Raw genomic sequence first — 14,539 nt, forward strand, 5'->3', positions numbered from 1 at the left:
GTCTGGGAAGGCCTCCTGGAGGAGGTGAGCTCTCAGCAGGGCAATATTTCAATATTTCAAGACTGTTACCTGAGCAGCATTAATTCCTTTTCTTTGACCACAAACCACATCAACAGTGTCTTTTAGTTGTTGGACATGTGCTCAGTGATTATTTTTAAGACTCTACCAAGTCCCCACTTCTATGTTATTCTGAGCAAAGTTCCAATCAAAGAAAGCATAAAAAGCACATCCCCCTTGGACAGATGAATACAAGGTCCGCCCGACACGTGGGTAAATGTAGTAATATTGAAGGATCCCTAAAAGTAATAAGAAAATCATGGAATTTCATTACCCAGATCATATGCTTATGTTATCACAGGGAATTTGGTGGCATTGCCTGCCAATTTCTCATACGACCAAGTATGTCCTCATGTTAATGCAACAACCCAAAGCATTTCTAAGTCACAGATTTCTAGAAAAACTGTTCTCTTTTTGCATCGCATGTTCAAAAATGGTTGGGGCAGAGAATCCCCCTCACACTGGATCATCTAAGCTGTAAGCCCTTTGTGGAAAGAGAACGTGTCTACCAACTCTGTCTTATTGCACTCTCCCAAGTGCTTAGTTCAGTGCTCTGCACACAGTAAGCACCTAATAAATACTGTTGATTGATGGATTGATTGATCTGAAGCTTTGCTCAGAGAGTCAGCTTCTCTGGCTTCAGTTGTACGCTGTATTATGCTCTCCTTTTTGGAAAACAGACAGACACTAACAGCCTAGTTCCAAGAGTGTGGCTTTTCTCTATAGATTTGAAACTTAGAACTTCAGAAATCTTGCATAGATTTCTGCACCAACAGAAAGGTGATAGAAAACAAAATCAAAGGGATAGTTTGGCCATTGTATAAAACCATGGTATAAATGCACATGGAATATTTGGAATACAGCACCACACCTTAGCTCATAACAGAGGCAGAGAAGTACCATAATAGCAACTGAAATGGTCAAGGCCAACGGAGAAGTTTTGGTGTGAAGAGAGATGGGACAGGGTAGAATTCCAATCTCATCTGGGAAGATGAAGGTGAGAAAGGAGATCCCAGAAGTAATAATAATAATACTAGCATTTATTAAGTAGTTATTGTTCCAAGCACTGTATTAAGATCTGGGGTAGATACACGAGCCCCCCCACCACCACCAAGGCTCAATCCCCATTTTACAGTTGATAAACTGAAGTCCAGAGAGACTAAATGACTTTTCCAATGTAATACAAGCAGGCTAGTGGCAGAGCTGGGGCTAGACCCTGGATCACCTGTCTCCGAGGCCTAATGTCTTTCCACTGAGGCATGCTAAACACAATGAGTGGGAAGCATATGGCAATTGCTACCCCTGGAAGTTATATGGTTGAAAATATTGATAGATTAAAGAAGGATTTGGATCAGTTCACGGACGGCCATCCATAATGAAAATTTGTGGCAAAATTTGGGAGTGGATAGAGAAAGGGTAGAAATGATGGGTCCCTAGAAGGCAACCATTACACTGCTCTTGCAGGTATCTAGTTGTCGTCGTCGGAGATAGAATACTGGCCCTGAGGGGCCACCGATCTAATACACTATTGGTACTATGAATGACTGTAAGTTCTTACGATTTTCATGCTTATCATAGTGACAGTAATCATCAATCTTGCCCAACAAAATGGCTTTCATAGACTTGTGTAATTGCACTACATTTTCTTTCTTCTGTCTACAGTTTTCTGCAAAGAGCTGCCTTGCTAATTTGAAATATCTCCCTTTTAGATAGATGTACAGTATTGTTTTCCCAGTCTGAATAACAGACACTTGCCAAGGTCAATCAGTATGTCAATGGCCAAATCTTTGGTGGAAGTCACAACGCAAACCTTTTTCCAATCCTCCAATCCATTCCTGTAAATCTCTTGATAGTTTGGCTTCCTATATCTCAGCACCAACATTTTCTCCTTTACTTTCGGGACAGGCACTGGAATCATTGCTTTCAGAGGAGTTTAATTCTGCAAATCTTTCTGCAAATCGATTAAACCTGGGTTGATTAACATTGGTTTTGGAGGGATTTACAATTCACAGAATGGTTTATGTTTGATTACTGATGAAAGCAGACTTGATTGTTACAAACTCATTGCTCTTGTTACAGTGGCTGAGCCTTTTTAGTTCCAAGTTTTGGTTTATTGGCTAATCTGAAAACATTTAGGTATGAAACAAAAAATTGAACAAGGTAATGCCAGGTCAAAGAGGACCAAATCAATAGGAGGAAAAAAACAACAAAATCTTTAATACTAAGATTAAAGATTAAAGATTCTCAGAAGACCAGGAAGCAAACTCAAGTACTTAAAGGAAGCACAGACTATGATTCAAGGCTGAGTCTATTACTCTGTTAAGGAATAATGGAAAGGGGTCGGATTATTTTTTCTTAACTAGACATGCCTCAGGCGTGGAGCACTGTCCCATACGATCACTGCTCCACCTTCAAAAATACTAATCAAAAGCACATCTCCTCCAAGAGGTCTTCCCTGACTTGACCCTACTTTCATCTCGTCCCAGTGTCTTCTGCATTGCCCTTGAATTTGCATCCTTACTCAGCACCATAGCACTTATGTATCTGTTCTTTCTTTATATTAATGCCTGTCTTGTCCTCTAGACCATAAGTTTGTTGTGGACAGGGATTGTGTCTACCAACTCTGTCATATTTTACTCTCCCAAGCACTTAACAGAATGCTCTGCACACAATAATTACTCAATAAATGTGACTGACTGATTGATCCTCTAGACTGTAGGCTCACTGTGGGCAGGCATGTATATGTTATATTGTTGTGTTGTACTCTCCCCAGCACTTAGAACAGGGCTCTGCACACAGTAAGCACTCAAAAAATATGATTTATTGATTGTTTTGTGCAATCATTGAGTAATGGAACTAGGATATTAGAGATTCTCAGCATTCATTAGAAGGAAGACTGTGGTATCTAGCAATTGTTGGATGATATGAGACAAAACTAATGTTGATTTGAAAAAAGTAATAATAATTGTGGTATTCGTTAAGTTTTACTGTATACCGGAGTACGTACAAGAGATTCAGGTCAGACGCAGTCCATGTCTCACACAGGGATCACAGATTAATAAGGAGGAAGAAGAGGGAATAGATTCCCATTTTACAGATGAGGAAACTGAGGCACAGAGAAGTTGCACCTTGCCCTAGGTCACATGGCAGGCAAGTGGCAGAGGCAAGATTAGAACACAGGTCCTCTGACTCCAAGGCCCATGGTCTTTCCACTAGTCCAGGCTTCTTCATTATGTCATTTCCTCGTGTTTTTTGGTAGAATTTGCCTCATTTATTAGCTAGCCATAGGAGGCCATGTTTAAATTTATTTCAGTTACAGCTCACCACAGAAGGACTGGAAGCAATGGATGAAGATAACTTGGACAGAATTTGGTTTTTCCCTGAAAAATTACATCTTTAAGTTGGCCCCTGCCAGGACCATGTGCTTCCTTATTGGACCACTACTACCTTGGGGTTTCATATATTTTTCGGTCTTGAGCACTCCTGAAAATGTGCTATTGTTTATTAAGGGAATTATGATTTATTGAAATGATCTGTTCTATTGATCTCACAGTCAGAACTCACAGAGGATCAGGGACTGACTCTAAAGCTCGAAGGAGAGGTAGCCTTATTCTGTTATCTCTTCCTTCTCTTTCACAGAATTCCTCTTTGTGGTCCAATCATTCAGTCCCAGTTATTTTAGTCAACCACATATAGCCACTTGTTATGTGATAAGGTTATAGGCAAAACAGTTTGTTTTTTCTCATTATAACAAGCAATCTCCCTATTCATTTTCTTCAACTTCAACTGCAAGGACCTGGGATGAAATTCATAAGAGCAGAAAACAATTGAAAACAAGACTTTGGGTTCTGTTTGCCATTAGGTAGAAAGACTCTTAGTCTCCTTTCAAATCCTATTTCCTTCAAAGATGCTCCCATTAAAGGAAACAATTGATTTTTTGCTATCTGGCAGCACAGTGAATGCCAATTAGAGGTAATCCATTCATTCTCAGTGTCCGTCTAATTCTTCTGGGTCCTTGGTTCAAAGCAAGATGTATACTCAGACTTTTCTTTTGTTGGACTTGAAAGTAACTTCTCTATTTTAGTATTTTAAATGTTGTACTAGGTATCAAAATTATACTAAACATATAAGTAACATAGATTTAAAAATGGAAAGTGCACCCAAAATATAGGGATCGAGGAAAGAAAAGTAAATTTTAGCACACAAATGAAACACTGTGTTCATAAAGAATGTAGACCCTAGATGAAATCAGAAAAATATTGAAATAGCTCAGTTCATAAAGAGGCATATACTTTGTATACAGTTACTTCTCAATTTTCAGGAACAAAGAGATAGTCTCTTTTAATTAGAGGTAGTAATAATAATTATGGTATTTGTTAAGCGCTTACTATAATAATAATAATGTTGGTATTTGTTAAGCACTCACCATGTGACAAGCACTGTTCTAAGAATTGGGGTAGATACAAGGTAATCAGGTTGTCCCACGTGAGGCTCACAGTCTTAATCCTCATTTTACAGATGAGGGAACTGAGGCCCAGAGAAGTTAAGTGACTTGCCCAAAGTCACACAGCTGACAAGCAGCGGAGCAGGGATTAGAACCCACGGCCTCTGATTCCCAAGCCCGGGCTATTTCCATTGAGCCATGCTGCTTCTCATGTGCAGAGCGCTGTTCTTATTACCCACTCTGTACAATGCACTGTACTAAGGACTTGGGAAAGGAAAACAGAAGCACAAAACTTTCCAGAACAAAAGGAGTTTAAAGATTAACTATAGTTTAATTGTTTTCGGGGAAGAAAATGAATTTCATTAGGCCCACGTAGCCGGATTAGATGAGTAAATTCTGATAGTATTGATGCCTGTCTACTTGTTTTGTTCTGTTGTCTGTCTCCCCCTTCTAGACTGTGAACCCTTTGTTGGGTAGGGACCGTCTCTATATGTTGATGATTTGTACTTCTCAAGTGCTTAGTACAGTGCTCTGCACACAGTAAGCGCTCAATAAATACGATTGAATGAATGAATGAAGTGAAATAGTTGAGAATGGAAAAGACAGTATTGAAGGAAGAGCTTAATTTTCCCACCCCAGCTAGGGATCCCCACAATTCCCAAACATGGTCCCATGAATGAGAGTGTCTTACTACACACCCCATCTTACAATTAGCCAATTTTGGATGGTCTGATTAACAGCTGTTGTTGTTTTTTTTCAATTTCCTAGGACCAGTAAAATAATGATGATGGAATTTCCCGACGATCTTGGTCCTGAGAATTAGATTTGACGTAGCATGACATAGTGGATAGAGCCCAGGCCCGGGAGTCGGAAGGTCATGGGTTCTAATCCTGGCTCCGCCACTTGTCTGCTGTGGGACCTTGGGCAAGTTACCTCACTTCTCTGTGCTTCAGTTATCTGTAAAATGGGGGTTGAGACTGGGAGGACCTACGTGAGTCAGGGACTATGTCCAACTCGATTTGCTTGTATTCGCCACAACGCTTAATGCAGTGCCTGGCACATAGTAAGCGCTCAACACATACCATCATTAGCTGGTTCTTAGTTGGAAATATTTACCTGGGATGTCCTAGCCCTAGCAGGAAGAACCGTGGCTAGAATGCTTATCTGATTCCCAGACCAGTGCTCTATCCACTGGACCAGAAACAGAACTACTTTGCAAAAGTAACCATTAGGAAAGATCCATAGGTGACAACTTTTCAATTTGCTATCATTGCAAAATCTCTGAAACAGTTTCCGGTAAGAGTGCCATTCAGCTTATGTTAAACAATAGATCAATAAGACAAGGGCTAATGCTGTACAGAGCTCTTTTTCAGAATTTAGTTTTTTCTCGTTTCCCATAAACACACAGAGATGGACATTTTGATTTCATTTTTCACAGACTTATCATGAAAGAAAAATCTTGGCAGTACCATGAGTTTCATTAAAACATGGATATAATCGGCCAGTTCGTTGTGACTAGATATTTTCATGATTAATTATTGAGTAGCTGTATTCCCATTGTCCTTCAAACTTTATTGCAAAATGGCCTGTATTCCAACCACATTCTGATTAGCTGGTGAACAATTTAAGTGGGCAGATAAATCGATGAGAGCTACCTGTATACACATGAAAATCCTGCTTCACTTTCCAAATTATCTCTTCATTTTCTTCCAGAAATAATTTTTCAAATGAGCACGAATTTTGAAAACCCTAACCTCCAGTGGAATAGATTTATTTTAAGATTTGAGAGGGCAGGAATGTTAGAGGAGATCTGTGCTTGTTACTTTCTGGGGAGTAGATTTACCTCATCCACAACAGAATGTCCCACTTCTGAACTATTTTAGGGAATCTCTTTAAGTGGCCCATCCATGAAAGAGTGTAGCATCTTATATGGACAGAATTAATATCCTTAAGAGTTAATTTTTTCAGGTGCTGGTAATGGATGTGATATGTGATTTATATGCAAGGGATGTACAATCTAAGGCAAATCAAAATCAATACATAAATGCAGGCAATTCTACACCATGGTCAGAACTGTTAGCCATTTTCTTGCTTCTACTTCAGTTATTTTTGCTTCTAAAATGATTTCTGTTTGGAGGAGCATCTAGAAATGACATGAAATCAAAGGAAAAGAGTGTCTGTAGAAGACATGAAATCAAAGGAAAAGGGTGTCTGAAGAACACACGAAATCAAAAGAAAAGGGTGCCTGAAAAATACACAAAATCAAAGAAGAATGGTGTTTGGATTATTCCAAATGATTGGGTGAATTAGGAGTTTCTTCTGCTTCTCTTGGTATTTTTGGATTTCAGTGAGCTTCCCCCCTCGTGGAGCTGCGGGAGGTTGAGCAGACCTACTGGCTGCCGCCTTTTATTCAGCTGTACTGTTGGGAAGTTTGGGAAACAGAACCTGAGCTCCTGAACACCCTGAAGTTCTTTCTCCCAGCTCCCATGAGCTGTCCAGTTGATTTTGTTTTAATGTTCTCGGAGATCATTGTCATTCTCAATATTTTGGTGAACTTGAATTATTTTCCGGTTTGCTTTCCCTTTTCTCACCCAATTCCCCAGGGTGTTGACTTCCCGTGGAAAGCCCTTGGGCCTTGCCAATTTCACAATAAAGTCCTCAGATTCTAGAAGAGTGGCCTATCATAGTGTCCTCAATAGCTTATTTTGATGGTGATGAGGAGAAAGATAATGTTAATGACCTGATTTTAGTTTTGGCATTTATTTCTTACTGACTAAGTGTCAAGCACTGGGATAGATACAAGATCAACATATCGACACAGTCCCTGCTCCACTCAGAGCATGGCCTGGGAGTCATAAAGACCTGGGTTCCAATCCCGCCTCCGCCACTTGAGTGCTGTGTGACCTTGAGCAAATCACTTCACCTCTCTGTGCCTCAGTGACCTCATCTGTAAAATGGGGATTGAGACTGTGAGTCCCATGGGATAAGGACTATGTCAAACCCAATTTGCTTGTATCCACCCCAGCACTTAGTACAGAGCCAGACCCATAGTAGCACTTGGCAAATACTGAAATTATTATTATTATTTGATATTAGCTCACCATCTAAAAGGAAGTGAGCATGGGTGGCATTTATAGATGAGGAAACAGAGATTCCAAGAGGTGAAGCAATCTGTCCAAGGTCACAGAGCAGGTCAGAGTTGGGAAGGAGAATTCCTGACTACCATGCTCTTCCCACTAAACAATTTTAGTCCAATAATAATAATAATAATAATAATAATGGCATTTGTTAAGCACTTACTATGTGCAAAGCACTGTTCTAAGTGCTGGGGGATACAAGGTGATCAGGTTGTCCCACTTGGGGCTCACAGTCTTCATCCCCATTTTACAGATGAGGGATTGTAAAGGCTCAGTGAAGGCTCAGAGAAGTTATGTGACTTGCCCAATGTCACACAGCAGACGTGTGGTGGAGTCAGGATTCGAACCCATGACCTCTGACTCCAAAGCCTGTGCTCTTTCCACTGAGCCATGCTGCTTCTCTTGAACCATAATGCAGACACAAGCACTTTAAGGGATGACAGGAACACCGTTCCTACAGGATGAATATTGGAATGTCAAACAAATGAATGGAATGCAATGGAGACAGCCAAACTCCGAATACCCTGTTAGTGAACTGGTGTAAGGGTTAAACCAATGGCACATTTTTGCCTCCTGCTTCTTTCCTCTGGGCTGCAGGCACATAACTGCAGAACAGTATGTAGTCCCTGCTTCTCTAGAGAGAAACTGAAGCATGTATAATCTCATTACCTTATTGTTAGCAGCTCAGCAGATTTTTACATGCCTGGAAAAGCTTAGCACGTAAAAATAGAAAAATGCTTCTGTGCTTTGGGAGTTTAAGGAAAGGAAACATCGAACGCACTCGCGACAAAATCGGGGGCAACAAAGTTTGCAAAAAATAGCACCAGTATAAGGATACAATATTTCAAATAGGTTGCTCCCAAGCAGATATTCAGACTCTGAGTTCTATTTCATGTACACCACTCCATAGCTCTGTCATTTAATATCAGGTCCTAGATACTTTGTGCCTAGCAGGTACATAAAAAATAAGAAGATCCTGGGGCAAAGATAGGATTCCTAGTGAGAAAAGAAAAAGGAAGACAATCAATTTCGAAGGTGTGTTGGGTTTTTTTTCCCCCTTCAGGACAAGTAGTTGAAAAAACTGTTGATTTCATCTAAGAAGAGAACTCCTAGTGATTTGCTCAAAAATAAATGGGCGAAAATCTATAAAAACAAAATGTGCGGTCAGATTAATTTCTAGACCTTTTCAAGAAATAACAGTCACCGTCCCCTTCAGCAGTTTTTGCAGTGAGCTGGGGGAGGGTTATTAGCGGGTGGACAGGGTCTGAAGCCTCCACAAAGATGGAGCTGGAGTAGACAAAGTTCAGTGAAGAGGAGGCCTCGGGCAAAGGCAGTTTAAAGACAGAAGAGAGGGCTGGGAAGGGGAGGAAATTTGCATATCACTTTGAACACTTTCTTCTCAGCTCTGTGGGATTCATTGTAAGAGGATTTCATTGTACTATCTGAAGTTCTATGGCCTACTCTCCAAGCTCCCTTTCTCTTGTCTTATTGCCAATTATCCTATCAAAAAGCCTATCTTCTCACTCCAACTCTTGCAAAGAGAACCAGAGTGTACTTAAACTTAAAGAAAATGGAAAAACATTAAGAAATAGAATTATCCTTCAGTAATTTCAGAAAAAGCATACCTTGAGGCTCCAATTTAAATAAATGGACATTTCCAATGGTAATTGGAACCAGGGTGCTAATTGACAATTATCATATCCGATATTCAAAGTTACCTCTGATAGAACAGAAGGATTTACACTTTGCTGCTAGGCTAAATATTCTCACAAAAACCTTCCTGGTTTAACTTGACTCCTTAGCAAATATTCCACAGCAGTGTCCGTGGAGAAGACCCTTCTAATTAATTAATTAATGATGGCATTTATTAAGTGCTTACTATGTGCAAAGCACTGTTCTAAGCGCTGGGGAAGTTACAAGGTGATCAGGTTGTCCCAAGGGGGCTCACAGTCTTAATCCCCATTTTACAGATGAGGTAACTGAGGCCTGGAGAAGTTAAGTGACTTGCCCAAAGTCACACAGCTGACAAGTGGCAGAGCCAGAATTCGAACCCATGACCTCTGACTCCAAAGTCCATGTTCTTTCCATTGAGCCATGCTGCTTCTCTGTTTCTTGCTGCTTCTACTCAAGGGACTCTTTCCATGAAGCGCCTAGCTGCATATTGGCTTGTCTGCTCTGATAAAGAATGATGATACAGTGTAAACAGTGAATTTATTTTGGGTACCCTGTCCTTGATCATCAATCAGCCGATCAATTAGAGGGGTATCCACTCAACTGGGGAATAATCACCTTTTTGGAGCCTGCTCCTCCCATTGGTTGTTAACTTCTTGATTATCATTTAAGCCACAATTTTCATTCCTTCATTCACTCAATTGTATTTATTGAGCGCTTACTGCGGGCAGAGCACTGTACTAAACAATTGGGAAAGTACAATACAACAATAAACAGTGACATTTCCTGCCCACAATGAGTTTACAGTCTGCGGGGCAGGGGATGGGGGGAGACAGACATCAATTTAAAAAAATAAAATGAGAGATAAGTACATAAGTGCCTTGGGGCTGGGAGCTGGGAAGAGCAAAGCGAGTAAGTCAGGGCAACGTAGAAGAGGTGGGATGGAAGCTGTATTAATTCTTTCAGACCACTCAGGTACTTTTCATCATCATCATCAATCGTATTTATTGAGCGCTTACTGTGTGCAGAGCACTGTACTAGGCGCTTGGGAAGTACAAGTTGGCAACATATACAGTCCCTACCCAATAGTGGGCTTACAGTCTAAAAGGGGGAGCAAACTGAAGCACAAAACTGCCCAGGACGTTTTTCCACCTAGCTTCTAAATGCGTAATTTTCTGGACAGCACCTTAATCCATGAGAGTTGACCATCATTAACCACAACAGTTGTGGAAAACCTACTGCACACGGCGCTCTTGGGGAAGTACCTCATTGAGTCTGTAGGTGCTCAAATGGTGTACGTTTATTTTATAAACAATTAATCAATCAATCCTTGGTATTAATTGATTGCTCACTGCATTCAGAGCACTGTACTTAGTGCTTGGGGAGTATGAAGCAGCGTGGCTCAGTGGAAGGAGCCCGGGCTTTGGAGTCAGAGGTCATGGGTTCGAATCCCGGCTCCGCCACATGTCTGCTGTCTGACCTTGGGCAAGTCACTTAACTTCTCTGAGCCTCAGTTGCCTCATCTGTAAAATGGGGATTAAGACTGTGAGCCGCACATGGGACAACTTGATCACCATGCATCCCCCCAGCACTTAGAACAGTGCTCTGCACATAGTAAGCGCTTAACAAATGCCATCGTCATCATTATTATTATTATTATTATAATACTCCCCAAGGGTATTGAGAAGCAGCGTGGCTTAGTGGAAAGAGCCTGGGCTTGGGAGTCAGGTCACGGATTCTAATCCCAGCTCCACAGTATGTCAGCTGTGTGTCTTTGGACAAGTCACTTAACTTCTCTGGGCCTCAGTTACCTCATCTGTAAAATGGGGATTCAGACTGTGAGCCCCACGGGGGACAACCTGATTACCTTGCATCTACTCCAGCACTTAGAACAGTGCTAGGCACATAGTAAGTACTTAAAAAATACCATCATCATCATAATACCATAGAGTTGTTAGATATGATCCCTGCTCACCAGGAGCTCATGATGATGTTAATGATGCTTAGTGCGGAAAAAATGGTGCCTGGTCATTTCCTGTTCGTTTGAATGCCAATCAATCCATCAGTCCATCAACCAATGATGTTTATTGAGCACTTATTGTGTGCAGAGCACTGCACCAAGTGCTTGGGAGAGTACAGCACTGAACAGGAGACCTACCATCACCTCCATTCACTCCAGCTCTTTCAATCCTAGCCGGAAAAGCCGAGGCAGCAAACCTCTATAACTCTGGACAGAGAAAGTTGATCACAGTCTAATAGCCTGGGGGAACCACATAGCCTAATTGATGCTAGCCAGGAAAGCCTCTGAGAGTCTGGCTGGGTTAACTGTGTTGCAAGGAGGTTAAATAGCTTGTGCAAAGCTGCTCAGCAGATCGGCTATTGAGCTGGCTTTGGAGAGCCTATTCTTTATTTCTCATTGTGCCGGGAGACCTAGGCCTAAGGAAACCGCAATCTGAAATGTTCTGAAAATAAAACCGCCCAACTTCATGCTTCACTTTTTAGGCTTTGTACCCAATCTCAGACGAATTGAGTTCATTTGACATGCTGATTTTTCTCTTTCCTAAAATTGAATTACCATTTTTCAACCAGATGGGAAAACAATCCTATCTTGTGTGAAAACAAGAGCTTGAGGGTGCATTTGTTCATTAGAGATATTTTGGTTAGTTCAATTAAACATGTTCTTTGTCCCTTCCTAATGTGGTTAGAGTCTCGTCAGACATTGAGCCTCACAAAGCGAGGAAGAGGGTCCAACTTTAAGGCAACGAGTGGAGTAGTCGTTCAAAAAAGAGAAAGGAAGGAGTCATTACTGAAATGCACAGTGGGAAAGAGGGAAGCAGTAGCTGACAATTTAAACTTTGAAGGATCAAGAGATTGAGCCAACTGGTATTAATCTGTGTACACCCATCGTCTGCATTAGCTCCATAATTAAAGTCCTCATAAAAATCCACTGTGAGGAACCATTTTTCAAAATCGCAGTTTAGCAATAATACTCTATCATCAAATGCCCATTTCAAGCTTCATTTTTATGAAACAACGAAAATGAATGCATTAAAGGGACTCGAGAGAGAAGAATGTCTTACCAACTAGTCTCCTCATCATTATCACTATCTTTATTCTCGTTAATGTAATTTTGATGATGAATAATCGTTTCAAGTGTTACTAACAACAATTCTATTCATCGAGGAATCTCACCTTGGCACTCACTGATTTGAGACGATTATCCTGATAAGGCAAAATTCGTGAAAATGCACTATCTAGATTTAACAATCGACTCACGATGACCTCTGCTAGTTTACATTTAAAAGCCACATACCAGGTGTTTATTCAACTGTAGGAAGGGTTCTGTTTTTTTCTAAAATGTTTCAGGGTATTGCACACCATTTGTTCTGATGGGTGTGGAAAGATAAGAAAATAGTGCTCCACACTAAGTGCTCAGTGAATACCACTGATTGATTGAGAAGCTGTAGAGTCTAAACAAAGTTCCTCTAGACTGTAAGCTTCTTGTGGGCAGGGAGCATGTCTACAAACTCTGTTGTATTGTGATTTTGCAAGCTCTTAGTACTGTGCTCTGCACACAGTAAGCACTCAAAAAAAACCCATTGATTGATGGCTCTTATATGGAATGAGAGGAAGAAGGAGAAAGTCTTCATAGCCTTCTAGAATCAGTCTGAGTTAACTTCAAAAGCAAGGAATGTCAAACCAGAGATCAGTCCTCATGCTAAACTCCAGGTGTGGTCCCTTCAGGGGTCATAGTTTGGTGCATATATATGTACAACCTGTATATATGTATATATGGTTGTACATATTTATTACTCTATTTATTTATTTATTTATTTATTTTACTTGTACATTTCTATCCTATTTATTTTACTTTGTTGGTATGTTTGGTTCTGTTCTCTGTCTCCCCCTTTTAGACTGTGAGCCCACTGTTGGGTAGGGACTGTCTCTATGTGTTGCCAATTTGTACTTCCCAAGCGCTTAGTACAGTGCTCTGCACATAGTAAGCGCTCAATAAATACGATTGATTGATTGATTGATTGCAGGGGTTGGTGAGGGGGTGGAAAGGGGGAGAAGAAGCCAGCAGTGTGCATAATCAGGAATTGTAGCATTCCCAGGGCTGCTACCTCTGAGCCTCTCCTTCTGATCTGCTGGGTGGTTGTTGAAGCCCTTGTCTTATGCTGCCTTTTCCGATCCATAGCATTTCCATGGACACATCTCTCCCAGAACCCCCCACCTCCATCTGCAATCGTTCTGGTAGTGTAATCATTGAGTTTTATTGGTACAAATATGGAAGTGGTTTACCATTGCCTTCTTTGGAGCAGTAAACTTGAGTCTCCTCCCTCAACCCTCTCCCATGTCTCGGTTGTTGAGGATAAGTGAGAAGCAGCCTGAAAGAGCACGGGCTTTGGAGTCAGAGGTCATGGGTTCAAATCCCAGCCCCGCCACTTGTCAGCTGTGTGACTTTGGGCAAGTCACTTCACTTCTCTGTGCCTCAGTTGCCTCATCTGTAAAATGGAGATTAAGACTGTGAGCTCCCATCCATGGGACAACCAGACCACCTTGTAACCTCCCCAGTGCTTAGAACAGTGCTTTGCACATAGTAAGCGCTTAATAAATGCCATCATTATTATTAAGTGAGTTTTGACTTGTAGCAGATTGCCTTCCACTTGCTAGCCACTTCCCAAGCTAGGAATGGAATGGGTAGGCCTCTGCTTGCCTCTCCCTCCCATAGGCGATGCTGGTAGAGAACTGGAAACTCTCTAGGTACGATCCCGAGAGGGGTGTTGAAGCCCTGCGGAACCTAGAATTGGCACTGGGAATAGCTGGTAAGCAAAGAGAATGCAAAAGGATTCTCTCTTTACACCCATGAGAATAGAAGATGGTTCCCTCCTGAAGGCAAAGGAACGTTTTAACGAGTTCTGGACTCCATAAGCAGCACTGCCTAGTGGATAAAGCACAAGCCTGTGAGTCAGAAGGTCCTGGGTTCTAATCTCAGCTCCACCACCTGTCTGCTGTGTGACCCTGGGCAAGTCACTTCACTTCTCTGTGCCTCAGTTACCTCACCTGTAAAATGGGGATTAAAACTGTGAGTCCTATGTGGAACAGGGACTGCATCCAACCTGATAACCATACATCTGCTCAAGTGCTCAGAACACTGTATTACTCTATTTATTTTACTTGTACATATTTACTATTCTATTTATTTTATTTTGTTAATATGTGTTGTTTT

The 14,539-nt window shown here is 41.2% G+C and overlaps 1 non-coding gene across 1 annotated transcript; it reads right to left on the minus strand.

Moving 5' to 3' along the window:
• Positions 1–13,953: 13,953 nt before the first annotated feature.
• LOC119933827 lies at positions 13,954–14,091 on the minus strand. Its single transcript, XR_005452697.1, has one exon. It is a non-coding gene; the product is annotated as a small nucleolar RNA SNORA7 (small nucleolar RNA).
• Between the last annotated feature and the right edge of the window lie 448 nt (positions 14,092–14,539).

This window comes from Tachyglossus aculeatus, chromosome 10, assembly GCF_015852505.1.
Source record: "Tachyglossus aculeatus isolate mTacAcu1 chromosome 10, mTacAcu1.pri, whole genome shotgun sequence".
NCBI classification, from domain to species: Eukaryota; Metazoa; Chordata; class Mammalia; order Monotremata; family Tachyglossidae; genus Tachyglossus; species Tachyglossus aculeatus.